The sequence below is a fragment of the Puma concolor genome, chromosome C2 (assembly GCF_028749965.1).
Source record: "Puma concolor isolate L17-30 chromosome C2, mPumCon1.1.hap2, whole genome shotgun sequence".
NCBI classification, from domain to species: Eukaryota; Metazoa; Chordata; class Mammalia; order Carnivora; family Felidae; genus Puma; species Puma concolor.
The window spans coordinates 107672155-107691445 of record NC_141675.1 but is presented as its reverse complement, the minus strand read 5'-3'; the positions used below and the strand labels follow the sequence as shown (position 1 = coordinate 107691445).

The following is a 19291-nucleotide window of genomic DNA, read 5'->3' as shown; positions in this document are numbered from 1 at the left end:
ATGTTTACAAATGGCTACCTATTTAGTTATGAGTACTTTCTCTTTTATACCTTTGTACATTATCCATTTTTTCTAATGTGTTATTTACATAAGAAAGCACTTAATCTCCTTGTTTATCAGCACAAACATAGCCTTAAAAATATAAAAGCAAATAAAATTTAAAAATTTCATTGTCACAGCTTTCTATAGAATTGAGGTTATCCCAGATCAAGATGATTTTCTGAGAATGGGAGGAGTCCCACTTCTGAGACATGAATCAAGTAATCACGGCAATGTGTATTGAGAAACTGACAAATGTTGAGAAGGATGCTCAGAGAATACCAGGTAAGCACCCTTGCTGCTTCCCTCACTGGGATTATTGGGCAACCTCCTCCCTACATATATACTACCTATAGATCTGAAGAAACTTGAGGGGAAAAAAAATCAAAGCAACATATTATTGTAAAAGAATGACACAATGAGGAAATCCTTCCAAACCATCAATTTTGCCATTTTACTTTCTAACTAAAATTGCTAGCTTCAATATTTTTAGCTTCTGTTCATTGCAACAGTTCCACACTCTGCTGTTGCTAAGTGGTGCCTTTTAATCTGACAAATATTTTGGTCTCATCCTGCTATCTCTTACTTGACCCTAGAAACAAGTACCACCTCTGAAGCCTAACATGCAATACAGTGATTCACTTATAAATGTATAACAACACTTGGTCCTGTGTGTGTGTTTAGGAGTGTGGAGGTGTCCTAATTTGTACCATTTGCAGATTTCTGTAGTGCGAACACTCTCATCATAGCTGATTTCCTGGAGGTGGAAAGAGAGACATAATAGGCTCTCATGAAACAATTCAAACCAGTTCCAGCACACCACTAAGCCAAGCTCTCCATCATCTGTCCACTTCATGTGTTTAACCTCATCTTCTACTATTCCACACAGGAACTCTCTGCTCCTGTGATCATCCTTTACAGAACACCCTTTACACTCTGACCATGTTCCCTGGGCCTGCGCTGCTTCCCTCACTGGGATTATCAGACAATCTCCTCTCTGTCCACGTACTACCCATGGTTCCATAGATTATTACCCATAGATAGTCAATTGAATTATTCAAATTCAACCTATGTCACATGATGAAGATCTCTTTGTTCCCCCCATTTCTCTGTGCTATTTCCTTCTTCAAAACTCCTCCAGCTCATATTTCTTAAGGACTTGCACGTTAGGCACTACACGTATAAAACCAAACAGCCACAGACCATGTCTTCATAACACACACTTTTAAGACAGGAATCAAGTAATAGGAAACAGACAAAGGTTGAGAAGGATGCTAAGAGAATGCCATGTCACAAATGACTTGATCTCTTCTGGGGGATCCTGTGTTCCACCTCTGCATCATATGTATCTTATTTCTAAAAGTGTATTGTGTTCCTCAGTTTCAACATATACAATTGTTACGTCGACACTGGCTGTGCCTTGTCTCAGCATTATCTCTGCCTTGAGTATGTTTTCAGGAACAGACTTAGGACTTTAAAAAAAGGTCTTGCTCTGACTTAACCTGAAAGCAGCTGATGACGTTGAAAGGAGGGCAACAGGGCCTATGGATCTAAGAGAACACCAGAGGAAGAACAGGGCCAAGCAAGAAGTGAGGCTGACCAAAGACCCTGACCAGAACAATAAATTTGGTTGGGTGGAACTACCCAGGGAGCTGATAGCCAAGAAGAGGTTAATCAAGTCTAAAGATCACTGATAGCAGCTCACTGAAGATCAGATGAAGAAGGCTCTCCACCTCTCGTTTAACCAGCTTCCCAAATTCAGAAGTGTAAAGTGGTCTTTAACTTCAATTCAGAAAACCGGTATCCTAAAGAAACTGGATATTAGCAAACTTACATCATTCCATTACTGATAATAAATCAAAAGGATTGGGGGCAACAGTAGGGTTTTAAACAATCAATAGGTGACTTCATAGTTTGAGGCATCTTCTTTACGAAGATATATTGATTGACCAAGGCAGGCTTTCCGACCTCTCCAACACTCACAGTCTCATTTAATATCCTTTATGGTTTGATTTAGAACAGAAAGGTAGACGCATTTGAAGAGGAAAAAAATCTTTTATAGGTAGAAAAGTTCTGATAGCTTCTACAAAAGAGATTAAAAAATAAAATCAGTGTGAAATTACTGGGCTTCCCTTCTTCCACTTTCACAGAAACATATGATATTGAAGTTTAACCCATCTGTAATATTTTCCTCCTACTTTGAACAGATAACATGCATATTACAGATGAGATGATAATGCAAATAACTAAGGCATTCTTAAAGACCAATTCTTCTTAGATTTAACATAATTTAAGTCATTTTTCCTTATGAATTCATTATAAAATGGATGTTGGGGAATGCAAGATGTTGAAGAACATGAGTAAGTTAGAATAAGACTTCCAGATAATTGTAACCAACTTACTTTTTTGCCCTCACTTGTCCAAAACAACTACTTTGAGAACCACTGGTATACAACCAGCAGTGCTCACACTAAGTCTTGAATATATTTGCCAATATCCCTCTTCTATGCTAGTATCAGCAATGTAGCTCAAACTACCACAAGTATAAAAATAACTTTGTCCAACATGAAAGTAGCTTGATTTTATAATTCCCCTTCACTGAAACATAATTATTTCCACTATAAAAAAAATTGCTACCAGTATAAAGTATATAAAACATTAATATCTTTGTAATGAAGCAAATTCTTCTGGCTTCTTTGATTTTCTCAACCTCAAAGAACTAAATTAAACCTCAAGATTATCATTAATTTAATACCAAATCAAACTTTTATTTATAAAAACAAATGCTGAATGTGAGTGACACTTTCAGATGATCATAATCTGGTGGCATGTGCTAAATCTTTCAGAATGCCCTGCACCCTTTCTTAGCTTTCATTTGTGCACAGAACAAATTATTAGATTCTAACATCTACATCTCAGCAGCAACCATATTTTCCTTAATGACCTCCTTCTGCTATTTTCAATACCTTATCAAAACTTTAGGATTTCCCTGACTTCTTTCAACATTTTCAGTGGTAAAGTCACCATAAGCAATCAATGTAGACTTAACACAAATCTCTTGTCTTCCTATGCAAACATCAAAAAGTATATACACCATATAACATAAATTTGCTGCCAAGTCTGAGATGGTTTGACTTCTAGGAGTCTGTCTTATTTTTCGTTTGTTCTAGTTTAGAGTAGTGGTTCTTACATATTAGCATATGTCAAAATTAGATGTAGAACCTGTTAAAACATAAATAGTTGGGCCTCAACTTTCTGACTGAGTATGCCTGGGATAAGACCCAAGTATTTCTTTCCTAACAAGTTTCCAGGTGACAGTGTTTCAGGTTAGGGGACCATCCTTTGAAAGCCAGTGACTTAGAGATCACAGAGTTTCATTCTAGGATAACCTCTGCCATCCACTAGCTGCATTTGATCAAAAGATTCTTCTTCTTTTTTTTTTTTTTTTTTTTTTTTAGAATTTTTGTTTTGTTTTGTTTTAACATTTATTTATTGTTGAGAGACAGAGAGACACAGAGCACGAGCAGGGGAGGGGCAGAAAGAGAAGGAGACACAGAATCCAAAGCAGGCTCCAGGCTCTGAACTGTCAGCACAGACCTCAACGCGGGGCTCGAACTCATGAACCACGAGATCATGACCTGAGCCGAAGTCAGACAGCTCAACCGACTGAGCCACCCAGGTGCCCCTGATCAAATGATTCTTAAGAAAAGTTCATAGTCATAACTGAAATTCCAATGTGAGAATTAATTTTCATCTATTTTTTCAGTCTTCTTTCTACAGCCCTGCTGGAAGGATAGTAAAAAGTATTCAGCCCAATCATAAACAAAGACACATCAATGATTTTAATATTTCAATGGAAGAAGAATCAATGAGTGCACAACATATTGGTTAAAGGTTAACAGTCAGAGGACAGCTATTATTACCTTTTGCAATAAAGAAATAGAAGTGCTAATAGCTTAAGGGACTTACCCAAAGTCATTTAAAAAATTTCAGGTGTATTTAGAAGAGGCCCTGATCAACATTCCTTGTTTCTTATTTGTTGTAATCACAGGATAATCTGCCTTCTCTTCCCTATTTCTTTGTTTTGATACTTAAAAGACAGTGTTTTGGAAATACTCCATTTTTAAATTATGATTTTAAAAAGAATTTAACACAGAAAACGAAAATGTTTTAAAGTGTTGGTTGGCCATGCATATTATTAGAAATAGATAATAAATGAAGTTGTTGTGATAAAATACTTGCTTGCATCAGATGTACAAATACAAAGGGCTTAAAATAAACAAAACAAGGAGAACAAATTCATCTTCACCAAGTTGGATTCACCAAGCAAATGAGCAAGGCTACAAAGGCCTCACCTCTCACTCCCAACCATGCCTCCAAGGAGTATTTGTGAAAGTCAGGCCACCTCTCAGGACGTAAGTATCCTCCTCTGTAACAGGGATAATACTGAACTATGCAAGTATCAAATTCATTCGAGCCCTAAGTTTATAGTTCACGTAACAGTCTAGCTAGGAAAAACTTATTTCTTTTGTTTTCTTCTCTTTAAATTAGGGGTGGCAATTAGTCCCAAATAAATAGCAAATTTTAAAAACTGTATTGCTCTGAGCAAGTACATTAAAAACAGACTCACCTCTTCAGTGAAATGATTGGTCCCAAAGTGAATCTTATAATAAAAACCAAATACATATATCCTGTTAAAGTTATTGCGCACTGTAAGAATGATAAAGAATAGATGTATCATAATTTTTAAAACCCTGCATAAGTTGTTATTATTGTTGTTTGTTAACATTTATGGGTAATTTTTTTTCCTGGTAAGCTATCAAACGCTATTTTAAAATATTGTCTTGTTTTTTCTCCTGTCTCTGTCTCCCACACACATGTGCTTTTTGTTTCCTCCATTATGTCAACTTCAAAATAATTATGCAAAAAGATCTAAACTGAAATTACAGTCAAGGTCTGCTTACAACCCCAGAAAATACTCCAATTGCTAAATTTAGATATCCAGGTAACTTCAGTAAAGGGTGCTCACCAGGAACCAAGTTGCTTAAATATTTATTAGGGATGTAACGTCACCATTATATAAATATAAGCATTGCCTCAAAGCAATATATCTTAAATATGTTTCATGAAAACCATTAAGCTATTTTATCATCTAAACAGATACATGAACATTCTGTTTAATTTTTCTTTCAAAATAGCTTATCTCTTTGTGGACTCTAAGGCCAGAAATAATTACTAATGTGTCTCACATAAAAAGGCTTTTCTAATATAAATATTAGTCATAGACCTTTTTATTACAAGATGTTAAAATATGCAAAATAGATGACTTCAAAATCCACACTGACCACCACTGATTTGTACTATGTCAATTCATGTTGGCCAACATCGTTATGCTGAAAGCAGTAAACCTGGTCATAGAATTCACCCTGCCATTATGACTAGGGAAAAAACAAAACTCTCCATCCTAGAAAAATCTCTCTCAACTTAGCATTAGATTTGCTATTATGAACATTTTTAGAAAGCTACGCTTAACAAGTATTTTGAATGACCGTTGACAGTAAGCCAAACACGCTAGCAACTTGAAAGTCACATTGGTGGCTATCACCCCAATGTAGAAAAGAATTTAATTGAAGATTGCATCATTCTTAATGCATTAAGATCCAGATATAGTATTGATTTACTTTTACAGGTGAATGATGGATATTTCCAGAAATTATTTATATCATCATCCCAGATTTTCATCATTTCTTTATGGATTCCATATTTAGCAATTATTATGCCAGTGACGAAGACAAGTTTCAGCCCTTTTTCCACTCCTCACTGAATGAATCTTGTGAGGCAGGTTTGTCTCTCTTTCTTTGTGATCCCTCCAGGTCAATCATAAGAGAGGTGCATGTTCTCACTGGTAAAGAATGTAACAGGCAAGGCCTCCGTCTGCTGCCCTCCCCAGAGTATGTGCAACATGTTCAAATGTTCTCACAGTTCATTGCAGTGCAGCCCACTTCCTTCAGAATTTTTCCGAATTATTTCTCCAAAACGCATTGAAAAATTGGAAGAAAATACATGAAGATGGAACATGTGGTTTCCCTTGTTTATAGATCATAAAAGGCTTTTATTTTTTAAGACTTTAGTCACATTAGTTTTTAAATTATTATTTTTAGGATAAACATTTTAAAGTACCATGAAGAATGATCTCTGGAAGGATCAGTAGAAGCAAGGGACTAAATCCTTATTCTCTTATATCCGTGCAGAATATATGCCTGCCATGACTTTTCAGAGGTCAGCAGAAACCCTGGTCAGGCAAGAAGTAAGTGTGTGCTAAGGGAAGCAAGTTTAAGAACAGAGAAATACGAAGAAATGGACACAGAAATGTAAGACAGAGAAGGAAAAGAAAGCAGAAAAGGTGATACTCTCAAAAATATTCATGATGTCCTGGATATTAAATTTAGTCACCAATTTAGGTATTAACACAAATATAAAGGTGATGATACTGGACACGAAGTGAATGGTTAAAATTACGACTTCATGATATGAAACAAGGGAACATTACAACCACTATTTAATAAAAGTATTGTTTGTTTATTTGTTTGCTTGTTTGTTTGTTCTCAGAGTCCAGCAACTTTCACTTTTCTTAGCTTTTCAATATATTTTAAAATTATGAACTGGGATGAAAAGAGCCACTAAATTTCTGATCTCCTTCAGTTTGGCTGTGTGCTAATGAATATTACATAAGAAAAATTTTTTATCACACAAAAAACTTTATCTACATAAAATATATTATTAGAAATTCTATTTTTTTAACGTAGGACTTATTCTAACTTTTGTTAAATGCTCTGATACACAGTGCCCCCCAATGATGAAGATGTGCTAAAGACAGACATTTATTTATTCAATTTCTAAAGTTATCAGAACTCATAAACAAAATCAGCCATGGCTTATTATTAAAATTCCATGAGCTACATATTCAAGATATGTCACAAACTACTAGATTGTGGTCGTATTTCTTGTCATCCATCATTCCAGAAAGTGAAGTAAGAAGGTTCCTGCTAAATTAAAATCCAAAGAGATTTTGGAATTTTTGTGTAAATATGTTGTCCCCATAAGTACAAAAATAAAATCATAAACGTGTGCTTTGGGAATTAAGCTTTTAGAGTAACTACACAAAACTTGTTCCAGAAGATAACAGGTTCTAATAGCTATATTAAAGTTAAGCCTAAATATGTCCACATGATGCTTATCCTTATACAGCCTTAGAATGAGTACAAAGACTGCACAAAGAAAACTGTCTTTTGATTTCAACCCACAACCAGCTTGGCGATAATATCCAAAGCAAAGAGGGATTAGATTTAAACAAAGTTGTTATTCTTATCTCAAATTTGCTACTTGACTGAAAACCTATGGAAGGAAACAACTCTATCTAAATCACCACTCCACCTGTAGCTACTGGCAAGGTGCTCAATAAATGTTTTCTAGTATATTCACTCATTTTAATTGAAATCATACTTAATAAATATTGGCTCTATGATAGGTAATAGTGATACCAAAAAAGGCAAAATATGGATCTCAGCATAATTTTAGTTATTTTGGCCTCCATTTCCATATCTGAATAAAAAAGATTCTGGACTGAATTATTTTTAATGTTCTTCCCCACCTTTAAATGTTATGATTCTACTACCCTAATTATTAATTATTTAGCTGTTAAAAAATTCAAGGCCACATTATTATCAGCTTTGAATGATCTCTGTTAATGGTAAAAAGTAGTACAGGGTAGTGGTTTAAAAGCATGGAAATTGAGGTCAGACAGCCTTGAATTTAATCAAGAGAGAGTAATCACACAGTAATTTAAAAAGGGGAAATTTAATATAATGAACTATTAACTACAATGAGGGATTGGAATAAGAAGATATTGGCTAGTAAAAAGTAAAGAGACCTCTAAAAATTATAGGAACAACAGGTATAAGGAGCAATGACTACCCCTATTGCTGAGAGAGAACACTATCCCCCATCCCCCAGGGCTGAGATACAGACCTCATAGTAGAGGGTGTAGCTGTGACCCACTGAATGGCACAGAATTTGCTGTGATGCTTAGCTGGCAGAAATTGCTGGAAACGAGCTCTAAAACGTGGGTGAAAGCTATTCACAGAGAGGTGCCTCTCACTACCAAACCACCCAAGTGGTAGCCTTTGTCTACTAGGTGCTGCTGGCTGCCACGACCTGCAGGAGCCCGATGCTGAAGACTCTACCCACCACACGGAAGTTGGCTGCTGGAGGTGCAACTGCCCACCAGAGGAGTTTCAGAAGCTGAGCAGTAAAGAAGCTATCCATGCCATGGGATCAAACACTCCAAAACCAGAAAACAAAACCCTTTCTACCTACATTTTCTCTCCATCGCTCTTTAGCAACAAAACTTAACATTGTGTCAGTTGGCAAAAGGCCCAGATCCATTTTCACAGAGCAGGCAAAAAGGTCAATTAGAGCTGATAGGCAATAGATAGACAAAGGAGTACAGCCCACTCCTTTGACTCTGGACATCCTTGCCCCTGGCTTTAGCTTCCATACAGCAACAGAACAACCTCATATAGCAAAACAACTTTATGTAACAATGTACCATTATCCTTCTTAAAAGAGAAGATTTTATTCTTTTCCCCCAAATGAGAAATAGTCTGACAAGTCATTGCATCCATTACTAGCTATATTAATTGTTCCTCAAATTCAGTAACAGTCCCACTGTTACATGAAGTCAAAATTGTAAATGTAACCACCAATAGCAGGTGTCTAATTAACATAAAGAGAAAGCAAGAGTCGAAGAAAGTGGTTAGCATACAAACGAACACACACACTCACGTACACCTGTCCAAAAAATCTTGTGAAGCTTCTATAGTCCTCATTTCTGTAACTGGTCATTTTAATTAATTAATGCCTTTAATTAATATCTTTGGCTTCCTTCTTCCATTACCCATTGGTCATTACCTCTACCATCAGCCAGAACCTCAATTAGCCAGGGTTTGAGCGACTCAAATCTTCACTGCCAAAGAGTCTGAGTCGTCAATTGTCCCATTCTTACCTTTCGTAAGTTGCTCGACCTTTCCAAACTCTTGTTACTTCCTTCATAAAATGGCAACAGAGGTACTAGTTCTCACTTCAAAACTTTCTGATGAGGACTAAATAAGTTAATACATAAGGAATTCTTCGTACATAGTAGGAATTATTATGAAAGTCTTTGTTATACATATCAATTCTTCCTCTTTTAATAAAAGTATTAGGGCACACATTAGAAGAGTTGTATGTGCGGCAATATTTTCCTTTGGACTTCCAAAATAATTTTAAAGAATTACATTTACAGATACTTTCATCATGGTTCCTATTTTTCAGTATGATCTGAAAACTGTAGGGTAAATGTTGTATCTCTGAAAGGTGAAATCTTTCCAGGTTAAGATGGAGCACAATTTCACTTTTTCTTTATATATATCTATGGTATTCAAATTTGTTACTACAAGTATGTATGATTTTTGTCCTAGCCCTGTGTCTGCAAATTTCCAAAATGTAATACCTGGAGGAAATCACTTAACCTACCTGGAGTTATTTTCTAATCTACAAAATAAGGGATGTAGAATAGATGTCTTCTAAATTTCTTCCATCTTTAACATATATGATTCTATTTTACAACTTCAGAGCTCTGTTCAGGTATACTTCACATATAGTGAACAAATGAAACTTTAGTTTATGTAAAGTTTATGTGAAGTCCACTCTTTGGACTAAGATAATATCAGTTCAAGTGCTACCATTTACCAGATGTATAAGTTTGAGTGATTGTAGCTATGCTATGTTTTCAGATTAAAGTCTGCATTGATTCTAAGACATATTATCATTATGTTATCATCCATGAAGAAAGAAAAATAAACAAAAGAAGGGATGGGGCACCTGGGTGGCTCAGTCACTTAAGCGTCCAACTCTTGGTTTCTGCTCAGGTCATGATCTCATGGTACGTGGGTTTAAGCCCCAAGTCAGGCTCCGTGCTGACAATGTGAAGCCTGCTCGGGATTCTCTCTCTACCTCTCTCTGCCCTTCTCCTGCTCGCTCTTTCTGTCTCTCAAAAATTAAATTAAAAAATTTTTAAATTAAATAAAGGAAGGGAAAGAGGAAGGAGAGGAGGGATGAAAGAAAGAAAGGAGGAAGACAGGGAGAGTTTCCAATTAAATTACTAGTAGATGTGTTCCAATATCAGAGATGGATATCCCAATGTATGTGTTTGTGGTGGAAGGGTGGGGTTAATTTTTAAATTAGTAAAATAAGGCATTACTGTTATTATTATCTTCTGCACATATACCACTCTGGTTGAAAAAGCAACAATCATTTTTCAATTCTCAATTCCAACAATTAAAATATTAAATCAATACTGTAAAATGTGGGAAATGTGTGTCCTTTCCAGAAGGGTAGGGTCAGTGTGTTCTATGATGAATTAATTATTGAAAGGCTGTTGGCTGATTGAAATACAGTAGTGAGCTAAAAGAGAATCCCTGTTCATATAGCAGCAGATAACCTGGAAAGGGGGGAAGAAAAAAAGTATTCATGTAATTTGGTGAAGACAGAGTAAAGATAGGAAGTATTTGCAAAATAAAAATGGAGAACAAAACTGCACTTTTTTCTCTTAAAATAGAATATTAAATCTTAAAAATGTGGACATTTTTAAGTACCTATTCTGGAAAATTTTACATGTGCAGAATGTAAAAAAGTATCTTACATTGAATCAATGCAAAGCAAATGATTCAGTGACTAGAGCAAGGTGCTTCTAGGATTAGAATAAGATGCCTAAAGCATTAGAAAGAAAGAAGCACTTAAAAAGAAAGTTAAAACATCAATCCTCTCCAAAGAAAGAAGCATGATAATGAAAGTTAAAACATCCATTTCCAATATACCCATTGATTTACGAATCTACTGTCTTCAAGAATCTAGGGTTTTGATTCTTGAATCAGACAAATAAAATATATGAAAGAAAATAGATTTGCTAGTCCAAACACAAAGAGGGGTGGGAGGTGATTCCATAGAACAAGCTTCTAATCTGGAAACAAAAATGATTTGCTTTAAGTCATCTCACTCAAGAACAAGCAAACATTCTTTAACTAGGTAATAGTGGTCATGGTAACACTGGGCTGGCTACAGAGCCAGAAGGCATTTAGTAATCTTTTATTTACTCAAAAGTATACCTTGTATGTCTAAGGCGGAAAAATAATGTATTCATTTTTCTTCTATCTTGTATAACTTGTTTTGTTTTCATTTAAAGCTATTATAGGATAGGCATTTTGATCAGTGTTTTTCACAATAAAGCAAGTCATTGATAACATGTAAGTGATAAATAGATTAATGAGACTTCTAAAGGTAATTTTGCCAACTCTTTTCCCTACAGAGTTTCATAGGCAGAGGGATGTCAGCATGAAATTGTATGGACTTCTATAGAAAGGAATTCTCCATTTCAAGTAGTCCATTGGTATTTATACATGTAGGCAAATGCTTTACTTGTGTTCCATTAAATTTGGAAACAAAATATGCAATATACTCTGTCTTCTGGTCCCATGGAGATCAACCTCTTAAGGAAACACTCTGTTAGGTATGAAGTTTCGGATTTCATTGGTGACCTTGTAACAATATATATTATTTAGCAATATTTTTCCAACATTTCATTTTGAAAGAAGAAAAAAATTAAGACTATATATGCTATATAATGTAGTTAAATGAAAATAAATATCTTTTTTTTTTTTTTTTTTTTACCTCAGAAGATAACTTGACCTATAATGGCTACCGTGCTATTTTTTTCTTCTATTCTTCTTTCTTTGCATCTCTATGCCTGATAAATTTTCAATCCCTAACCTTTCTGGACTCTTGTTTCCCCTCTATCTACATGTTTAATATTGACTAAACACTTAAAATTTGTTGTTGATTAAAAAGGAAAATAGGGGGATAGAATGCCTTATTTGTATAACTAATAATGCATAAGAGTTACACAAATATTATCTAACATATGCTTATTATCTTAAAACAAAATTATATTAGAAAGGAAATAAATTATATTAGAAAGGAAATAAAACTTCAGAGGGTGAAGAAAAAGAGCTATTTCTGAATAGATATTGTGGGAGAGTAACCTCAGGAGCACAGATTCCCCTAAGTTAGAAAATACAGCGCTAGAATTTGGAATGTGAGTGATGAGAGTTATAATCCTTTGTTAATAATGATCTTATCCATAGAAAAAGAAGTGAGGCCTATAAGATAAAATAATAACAATACATTTCTAGTACTGAGTACAGTAAAAGCAAAAGCAGAAAGATATAATTCTAGAATAAACCAATCCTAACAAATGCCAATTTATGAAGAGTAGATACATGAAAACACCCAGAGAGAGAATTTATACAATTCCAAATTTCCATTCCCACTATAGGATTTGGTATCCAATCTGCCCACAGAAGGATCTTTCAGTACCTTGATTTTTACTTACAAAGAAACCTACTTAGGGGCTCTTGGGTGGCTCAGTCGGTTGAGTGTCTGACTTGATTTCGGCTCAGGTCATGATCCCAGGGTTGTGAGATCAAGTCCTATGCCAGACTCCATGTTCATTGTGGAGCCTGCTTGAGACTCTCTCTCTCTCCCTCTGCGCCTCTCCTCCACTCGTTCTCTCTCTCTCCAATAAAGGAAAAGGAAAACAAAAGAAAGAAACATACTTAGAATTTTCTGGTTAAACTTTGTGAATCTAACATATACATTTATTTCTGATCCATCTAAACTCAAAAAAATTATAGTAATTAAAAAAGGGTGGGCTCACAAAGTGTAAAATGAAAGAAAGAAAGAAAGAAAGAAAGAAAGAAAGAAAGAAAGAAAAGAAAGAGGAAGGAAGGAAGGAAGGAAGGAAGGAAGGAAGGAAGAACAAAGAAAGGAGGGAGCAGGGAATGAAGGAAGGAAAGAAGGAAGAAAAGAGAGAGAAAGAGAAAGGAAGGAAGAAAGAAACTGGAGCACTGTAGAAAAGAGACGTTAAATAATTTTGGAAACTGGAAGCCAACTAGGCAGTTATTACTAATTTAGGAGACCTGAATGGAGATGTTTATGTGTGTGTGAGAGAAGAGGGATTAACAGCAAGAATGTAGCTGTTTCACACCACAGGAGCCTGAAGAATTGAAGGGATCAGTTACTTCAGTGAAGATGCAAGGCAGAGCAGAATGCAAGATAAGTGGCTAAGTCTTTAAAAAGAGCTGCTATATTTTCTTGTATCCCAAGCAGCCAAGTAATTATCTCTCTCCTACCTCTGCTAAAGATAAAGGGTTTAGTCTCTGGAAAAGCTGAACAATGGAGGATCTTATCTAAGGATATAAAGCATAGGTGAGGGAAGAGGTAAGTAATGTACTAAAAATAGAATTTGAGGGGCGCCTGGATGGCGCAGTCGGTTAAGCATTCGACTTCAGCCAGGTCACGATCTCGCGGTCCGTGAGTTCGAGCCCCGCGTCGGGCTCTGGGCTGATGGCTCAGAGCCTGGAGCCTGTTTCCGATTCTGTGTCTCCCTCTCTCTCTGCCCCTCCCCTGTTCATGCTCTGTCTCTCTCTGTCCCAAAAATAAATAAACGTTGAAAAAAAAATTTTTTTTTAAAAATAAAAATAGAATTTGAGTGGTAACTTATTTACTAAACACTGAGTCCACCAGTCCCTTGACTATCCTGGTACCTGTAATACTAACATCCATATCTAAATCCCCCAAGCAGGAAAAAGAAGGAAAAATTAGATTAAAAAAAAAAAAAAAAAAAAAAAAATCCTGGCGTGCCTGGGTGGCTCAGTCAGTTGAGCGTCCAGTTTGACCTCAGGTCATGATCTCGCAGTCTGTGGGTTTGAGCCCCACGTTGGGCTCTGTGCTGACAGCTCAGAGCCTGGAGCCTGCTTTGGATTCTGTTTCTCCTTCTCTCTCTGCCCCTCCCCTATTCATGCTCTGTCTCTTTATCTCTCTGTCTCTCAACAATAAATAAATGTTAAAAAATTTTTTTTTTTTTTTAAATCCTATCCATACCAACAATGGGAGAGCCCCTCAAACAAAACAAAAAGCCTGAATTCTCCCCTGGGTAAAATTCATCAGTAAACCAGCCCCACCTGAGAAAACGGGGCTCCAATAAAGCTCTTAGTGCCTCATTCTTTTTTTTTTTTTTTTTGATTTATTTTTGAGAGAGAGAGGGAGTGCAAGCGAGAGAGGGACAGAGAAAGAAGGAGACACAGACTCTGAAGCAGGCTCCCGGGTCTGAGCTGTCAGCACAGAGCCTGAAACAGAGCTTGAACTCAGGAACTGGGAGATCATGACCTGAGCCGAAGTCAGACACTCAACCCACTGAGCCACCCAGGCTCCCCTATTGCTTCATTCTTAATATAAATGAGAGGCCAAGGGCCACAAGCCAGTTGTAGAAAGTCTCCAGTATAAAACATGAAAATTAAAACATACAGAAAAACAACAACAGAGATAAGTGAATTTAAGGAACAAAAGTTTTAAAATATTTTATTGTCCTTAAAGAAATGAGAGAAACATTTACCTGTGGCCCCAAATCAGAATGCTACCATAAAAGGGGGTTATTTCAGGTAACAAGAAGAAAAAAAGTCTTAGCAAATTAAAATATAGTAAATTAAAAATAAAATAAATATTGAAAAATAAAGTTGAGGATATTTCTCAGAAAATAAAACAAAAAAAGAGCAAAGAAAAATAGGAGAGAAAATATGAGAAAAAAAAAAAAAGATTGATTCAGTAAATCTGACATTTATATAATAAGAGTTCCAGATAAAGAAAGCAGAGAAAATGAGAGGGAAAATTATCAAAAAAATAAATTAAAACAAGAAAAATCCCCCTAATTTAACTGGTATACATGGATCTCTACATTGAAAAGAGCTTAAAGTACCCAACAGAAATGAATTGAAAAACAAAATAACTCACACCGAAGCCCATCACTGCAAAATTTCATCATCTGAATAGTGAGGGAAGATCCTGAAAATTTTTCGGGTAAAAGGGAAACAAAATTCACAGGCATAGGTCTGGGCATAAAAGTACCATCAGCCTTCTCAGTAGCAATGCTGAAAGTAATAAAACAAATGTAAAAATGCTTTTAAAATCCTGAGTCTTGATTTGCTACCTAAAAATTTAAGTCTAGGGGTACCTTAGTGGCTCAGTCAAACGACTGACTCTTGATCTCGGTTTAGGTCATGATGTCACAGTTGGTGAGATAGAGCCCCAAGTTGGGTTCTGCGCTGACTGCACAGAGCGTGCTTGGGATTCTCTCTCTCTCTCTCTCTCTCTCTGCCCCTCCCTGCTTGTGTTCTCTCGCTTTCTCTCTCAAAATAAATAAACATTTAAAAAAAAAATAAAATAAAAATTTAAGTCTAAACTATCAACTATGAGAATATAAAAAAAATTCTAATATAGGTGTTCTCAAAAACTTTTCTCCTTCCATATAATTACTGAAAGTCGCTGGGGAATGGTCTCCAGCAAAACAAGGGAGTAAATAAACAAGGAAGGTGCGATATATCGCCAAGCTCTAGAGCAGCCACAGTTCCTAGTTCCAAAGAAGATGAGGAGCCTGGATGATTAATTGATGAAGAGTTTATCCAGAAGGTACAGTTAATGTAGAGTATCATTGGAGGGGCTACAACACAAGTCATTCCACAGCACTGTCACCAGAGAAATGTAACATTTTACACCTCCTGAGCTGTGCTGAGGTTGGGGTGTGGGAGAGGTGCCATCATCAGAGTTGGCACCCTCCACAACAAGGGCCAAAAGGTTAAGGTTAAGAGCCCGACAGCCAGGACACCGACCCACGGCTGTTGGTCAGGCTGTACAGTTTTCTTCCCAAACAAACCAACTCCACCTTCAACCAAGATGTGCTGAAGAGGTGGTTCATGAGTCGCACCAAACCAGCTGCTTCTGTCCCTTTCCTGGATGATCTGGAGGATGAAGCATCCTGACCAGGAAGACAAAAAAAGCTGTGGGTGCAGGAACTGTAACGAGTGACCTCAGTGAACAGGAGGTACCCAAACTGAAAAGAGTGCATGCTGCACCGCAAGCAGCTATGTGCGGAAACTTCATCCTCAAGGTGGGGGCAATATCCTCACCTTCAACCGGCTGGCCCTGGACTCCCCCAACCGCTATGGCACTGTCCTGCTCTCTGCTCCTCTGAAAGGTGAGATGTGTACAGGCATTCTTACAAGGCCGCAGGAACCCTGTGCAGCCACACTACACGCTATGTGCACTCCAAGGGCCAGAAGTTTGAGCTCACCAGTGTTCAATGGGCTCACCGTGGTTACAAAAACTACCCCTTTGTTATTTAAAAGATTTTGGATGCAAAAAGTTAATTAATTAAAAATTTGAAAATGGATTAATCAGTCCTTTTTATTTTGCACACAAAGCCACCAGAGATCTTACCTGCGGACACCTCGGGAATTGCAATGTAGATATACATGGCTCCAGACACTTGGTGGGAAACAAACGTGAGAAAAACTATTAGGGAGAAACACTTATTTACAGACTGGAGTTTCTGGTAGGGCTCCACATGGTCAAGCATGGCTTCGGTAGTGGTACTAAGAAAGCAGCAGGAACATCACAGGGATGGGAGAGGGCAATTAGGTACCAGAGGTCCCTGCAGGTATTGGCTGGGGACCTTGAGCTGTCCCTACCCACACCAAGAATCCCACCTTACAAACACTGTTAACTCTGCTGCCTTCAGAAAGAGCACTCCCTGGCCCCTCTTTGACACATCATGAGCCAAGTTACTGTCATGAACATATTTTTTTTTTAAGTTTATTTATTTTGAGAGAGAGAGGAAGAGTGAGCAAGGGAAGGGGCAGAGAGAGAGGAGACAGCAAAAATCCCAAGCAGGCTCTGCACCACCAGCATGGAGCCCAATGTACGGTTTAAACCCACGAACCATGAGATCATGACCTGAGCTGAAGTCGGACGCTTAACGGACTGATCCACCCAGGCGCCCCTGCCATGAACACATCTGACTGAGCCATCCTAGCTCACACATTTGTGTCCTGGATAAAAGAATGTCAGTGAAAATGAGAATCTAGCCTTTTCAGCTACTGTACAGTAAGTCAGTCATTACTTTCTTGCATTGTCCATAAGAATGAGGATTTCCTTTATCACAGAAAATGCTTCAGATGCTAGGCATGCAAAACCAACAACAAATGTCCTTTGTAAATGAAGTCCATGAAGTAATGGATCCAGCACAGGAGAGAGGTGAAGAGAATTTTCTGGAAAACAACAAGAAGGGTGAGGATGATGGACATATGTCCAACCTTAGAGAAAAACCAGGCAAACTGAAGCAGATGAGGTAAGTTCTGGCAGGAATTTTCCAAAATTCCTATGACAATAAATAGCTTATTTGACAAGTTTGACTTCGTGGAAACTAGGACTGAGAAGTGAAGATTATGGGAATAATTTAGGCCAAGACTGTAAGAAAACTAAATTAACAAAATAATAAAGGGCAATTAACTCCACAAAACACCAGCCAAAAAGTTGTACAAGAAAGGAAATTTAGCAGAAAGTCTCAACTTGGTTCTGAATTAAACAGTATATGCATAACTATGATAGTTAAAAACTCTGAATACAGATTTCAATTTACATGTTGAAAACTGGGTTTGTTTGATGGGAAGAGGAGACATGTATCTGTGAGAGGGACATCAGAGTATGAGAGGGATTTAAAAGAGCTAAATCTTCAGTTTGTATAGAAGGAATACGCAGTACACAATATCTAAAACTTAGAAAGATATCCAAAATAAGTTATTTTGGAACCGGGCTAACCACCAGAGAAGACACTTGATGGCATCCACTTGGGGAGCAGAGAACCGTGGGGGGAAGGGACAGACAGGAGACTGCAGTTTAACACCTTCTATTACTGCCTTTTGATTTACTTTTAATTGATTTTTGATTTTTAAAGCATTTCTAAGAATTACTTTGAGAGAACGGCACACTTAATCTGTAAAAAAATAAAAATCTGTAACTATGGAGAGTGTAGTACTTACTGCTGATGACATTACAAATTACATTATTTAAAAAACTATATGTCAAAACATAGCAAAAACTATAAAGATTTTTATATGCTTTGATTCAGTAATTTCATTCATGATAATTTATCATAAGGAAACAATTCAAAATAGCAAAATACTGTTCATTATAGTGTTATCTATAATAGCAACAAATATAAAATATATGTCCAAGAAGAAAGGATTTATAAATTATGGTAAGCTTAAGGACATAAAGGATTTATAATTAAAATTTGTAATTATAAGTGCCATGTAGAAACATAGGAAATTGTGTGTGATATATAGCCAAATTAAAAATCATATGTACAATGCAATGGCTACTATTTAAAACTATGTTGCACATGGGGAAAGAACAGAAAGGATAAGTAAAGCAAGACTAAAAAGCAAAATTAAAATAAAGTAGATATGCAAATTAAAAAAAAAAAAAAAAAACAACAGATTGTTTAGCCACCAAAGACAATGTGCAAACTGGGCAGTGTTTGCAATACTTTAGGGAAAAAAAGCCGTCATCCATATGTGAGTTTTTGCCACGTGACAAAACACCCCAAAATTTAGCAATTTAAGACAAGAAAAAATTAGCTCATGGTTCTGAGATTGTTATTTTGGGGGTTTTGGTTCTTTTGCTTTTTGCTGGGTTCATTCATGTTGCCGAGTCTAAGACAGGCTAAGCAATGATGGCTCATCTCTGCTGCATATGGACTTTCATTCTCCAACAAGGTCTTCAAGACTGGTCCACGTGGTAGCTAAGTAGGATTCAAAGAAACTGAGAGAAGCATGCAAAATCTTTCGAGGCCTCAACTTGGAACTGGTACAAGGTCACTTCTGCTGCATTCTATTGACCAAAACAGGTCCCAAGCCTAACCTTCATACAAACCAAGTGGGGAAATGGATGCTAACTTTAGAGAAGGAGAGAAATGTGTCCATTTAGAAATGGACACAACCGTTGCAACCAACCATAACTCTTAATACATGAAAAAGGTTTTTTTTAAAGAGAGAAAACAAAAAGCCAACAACTTTCCATAAAAATAGCTTGACGATATGATCGTATAGCTCACTGAAAAGTAAACAGAAAACCCATTAAACATGAAAAACTAATGTCATAATAAGATAAATCCAAATCAAACTATATGGGGATACCATCATTTTGTTTATAAAATTTATAAAATTCCAAAAGGTCAAGAATATACTCTGTTGGTGAAGCTGTG

At 36.6% G+C, this 19291-nt stretch overlaps 1 long non-coding RNA gene and 1 pseudogene across 1 annotated transcript in view; one reads left to right on the top strand and one right to left on the bottom strand.

Annotated features, from left to right (window-relative positions):
* Positions 1-19291, bottom strand: part of LOC147577480 (uncharacterized) — a 208358-nt gene that overhangs the window by 46682 nt on the left and 142385 nt on the right. The gene's annotated exons all lie outside the window — the stretch shown is intronic.
* On the top strand, positions 252-16370 carry LOC112849846 (large ribosomal subunit protein eL18 pseudogene; annotated as a pseudogene).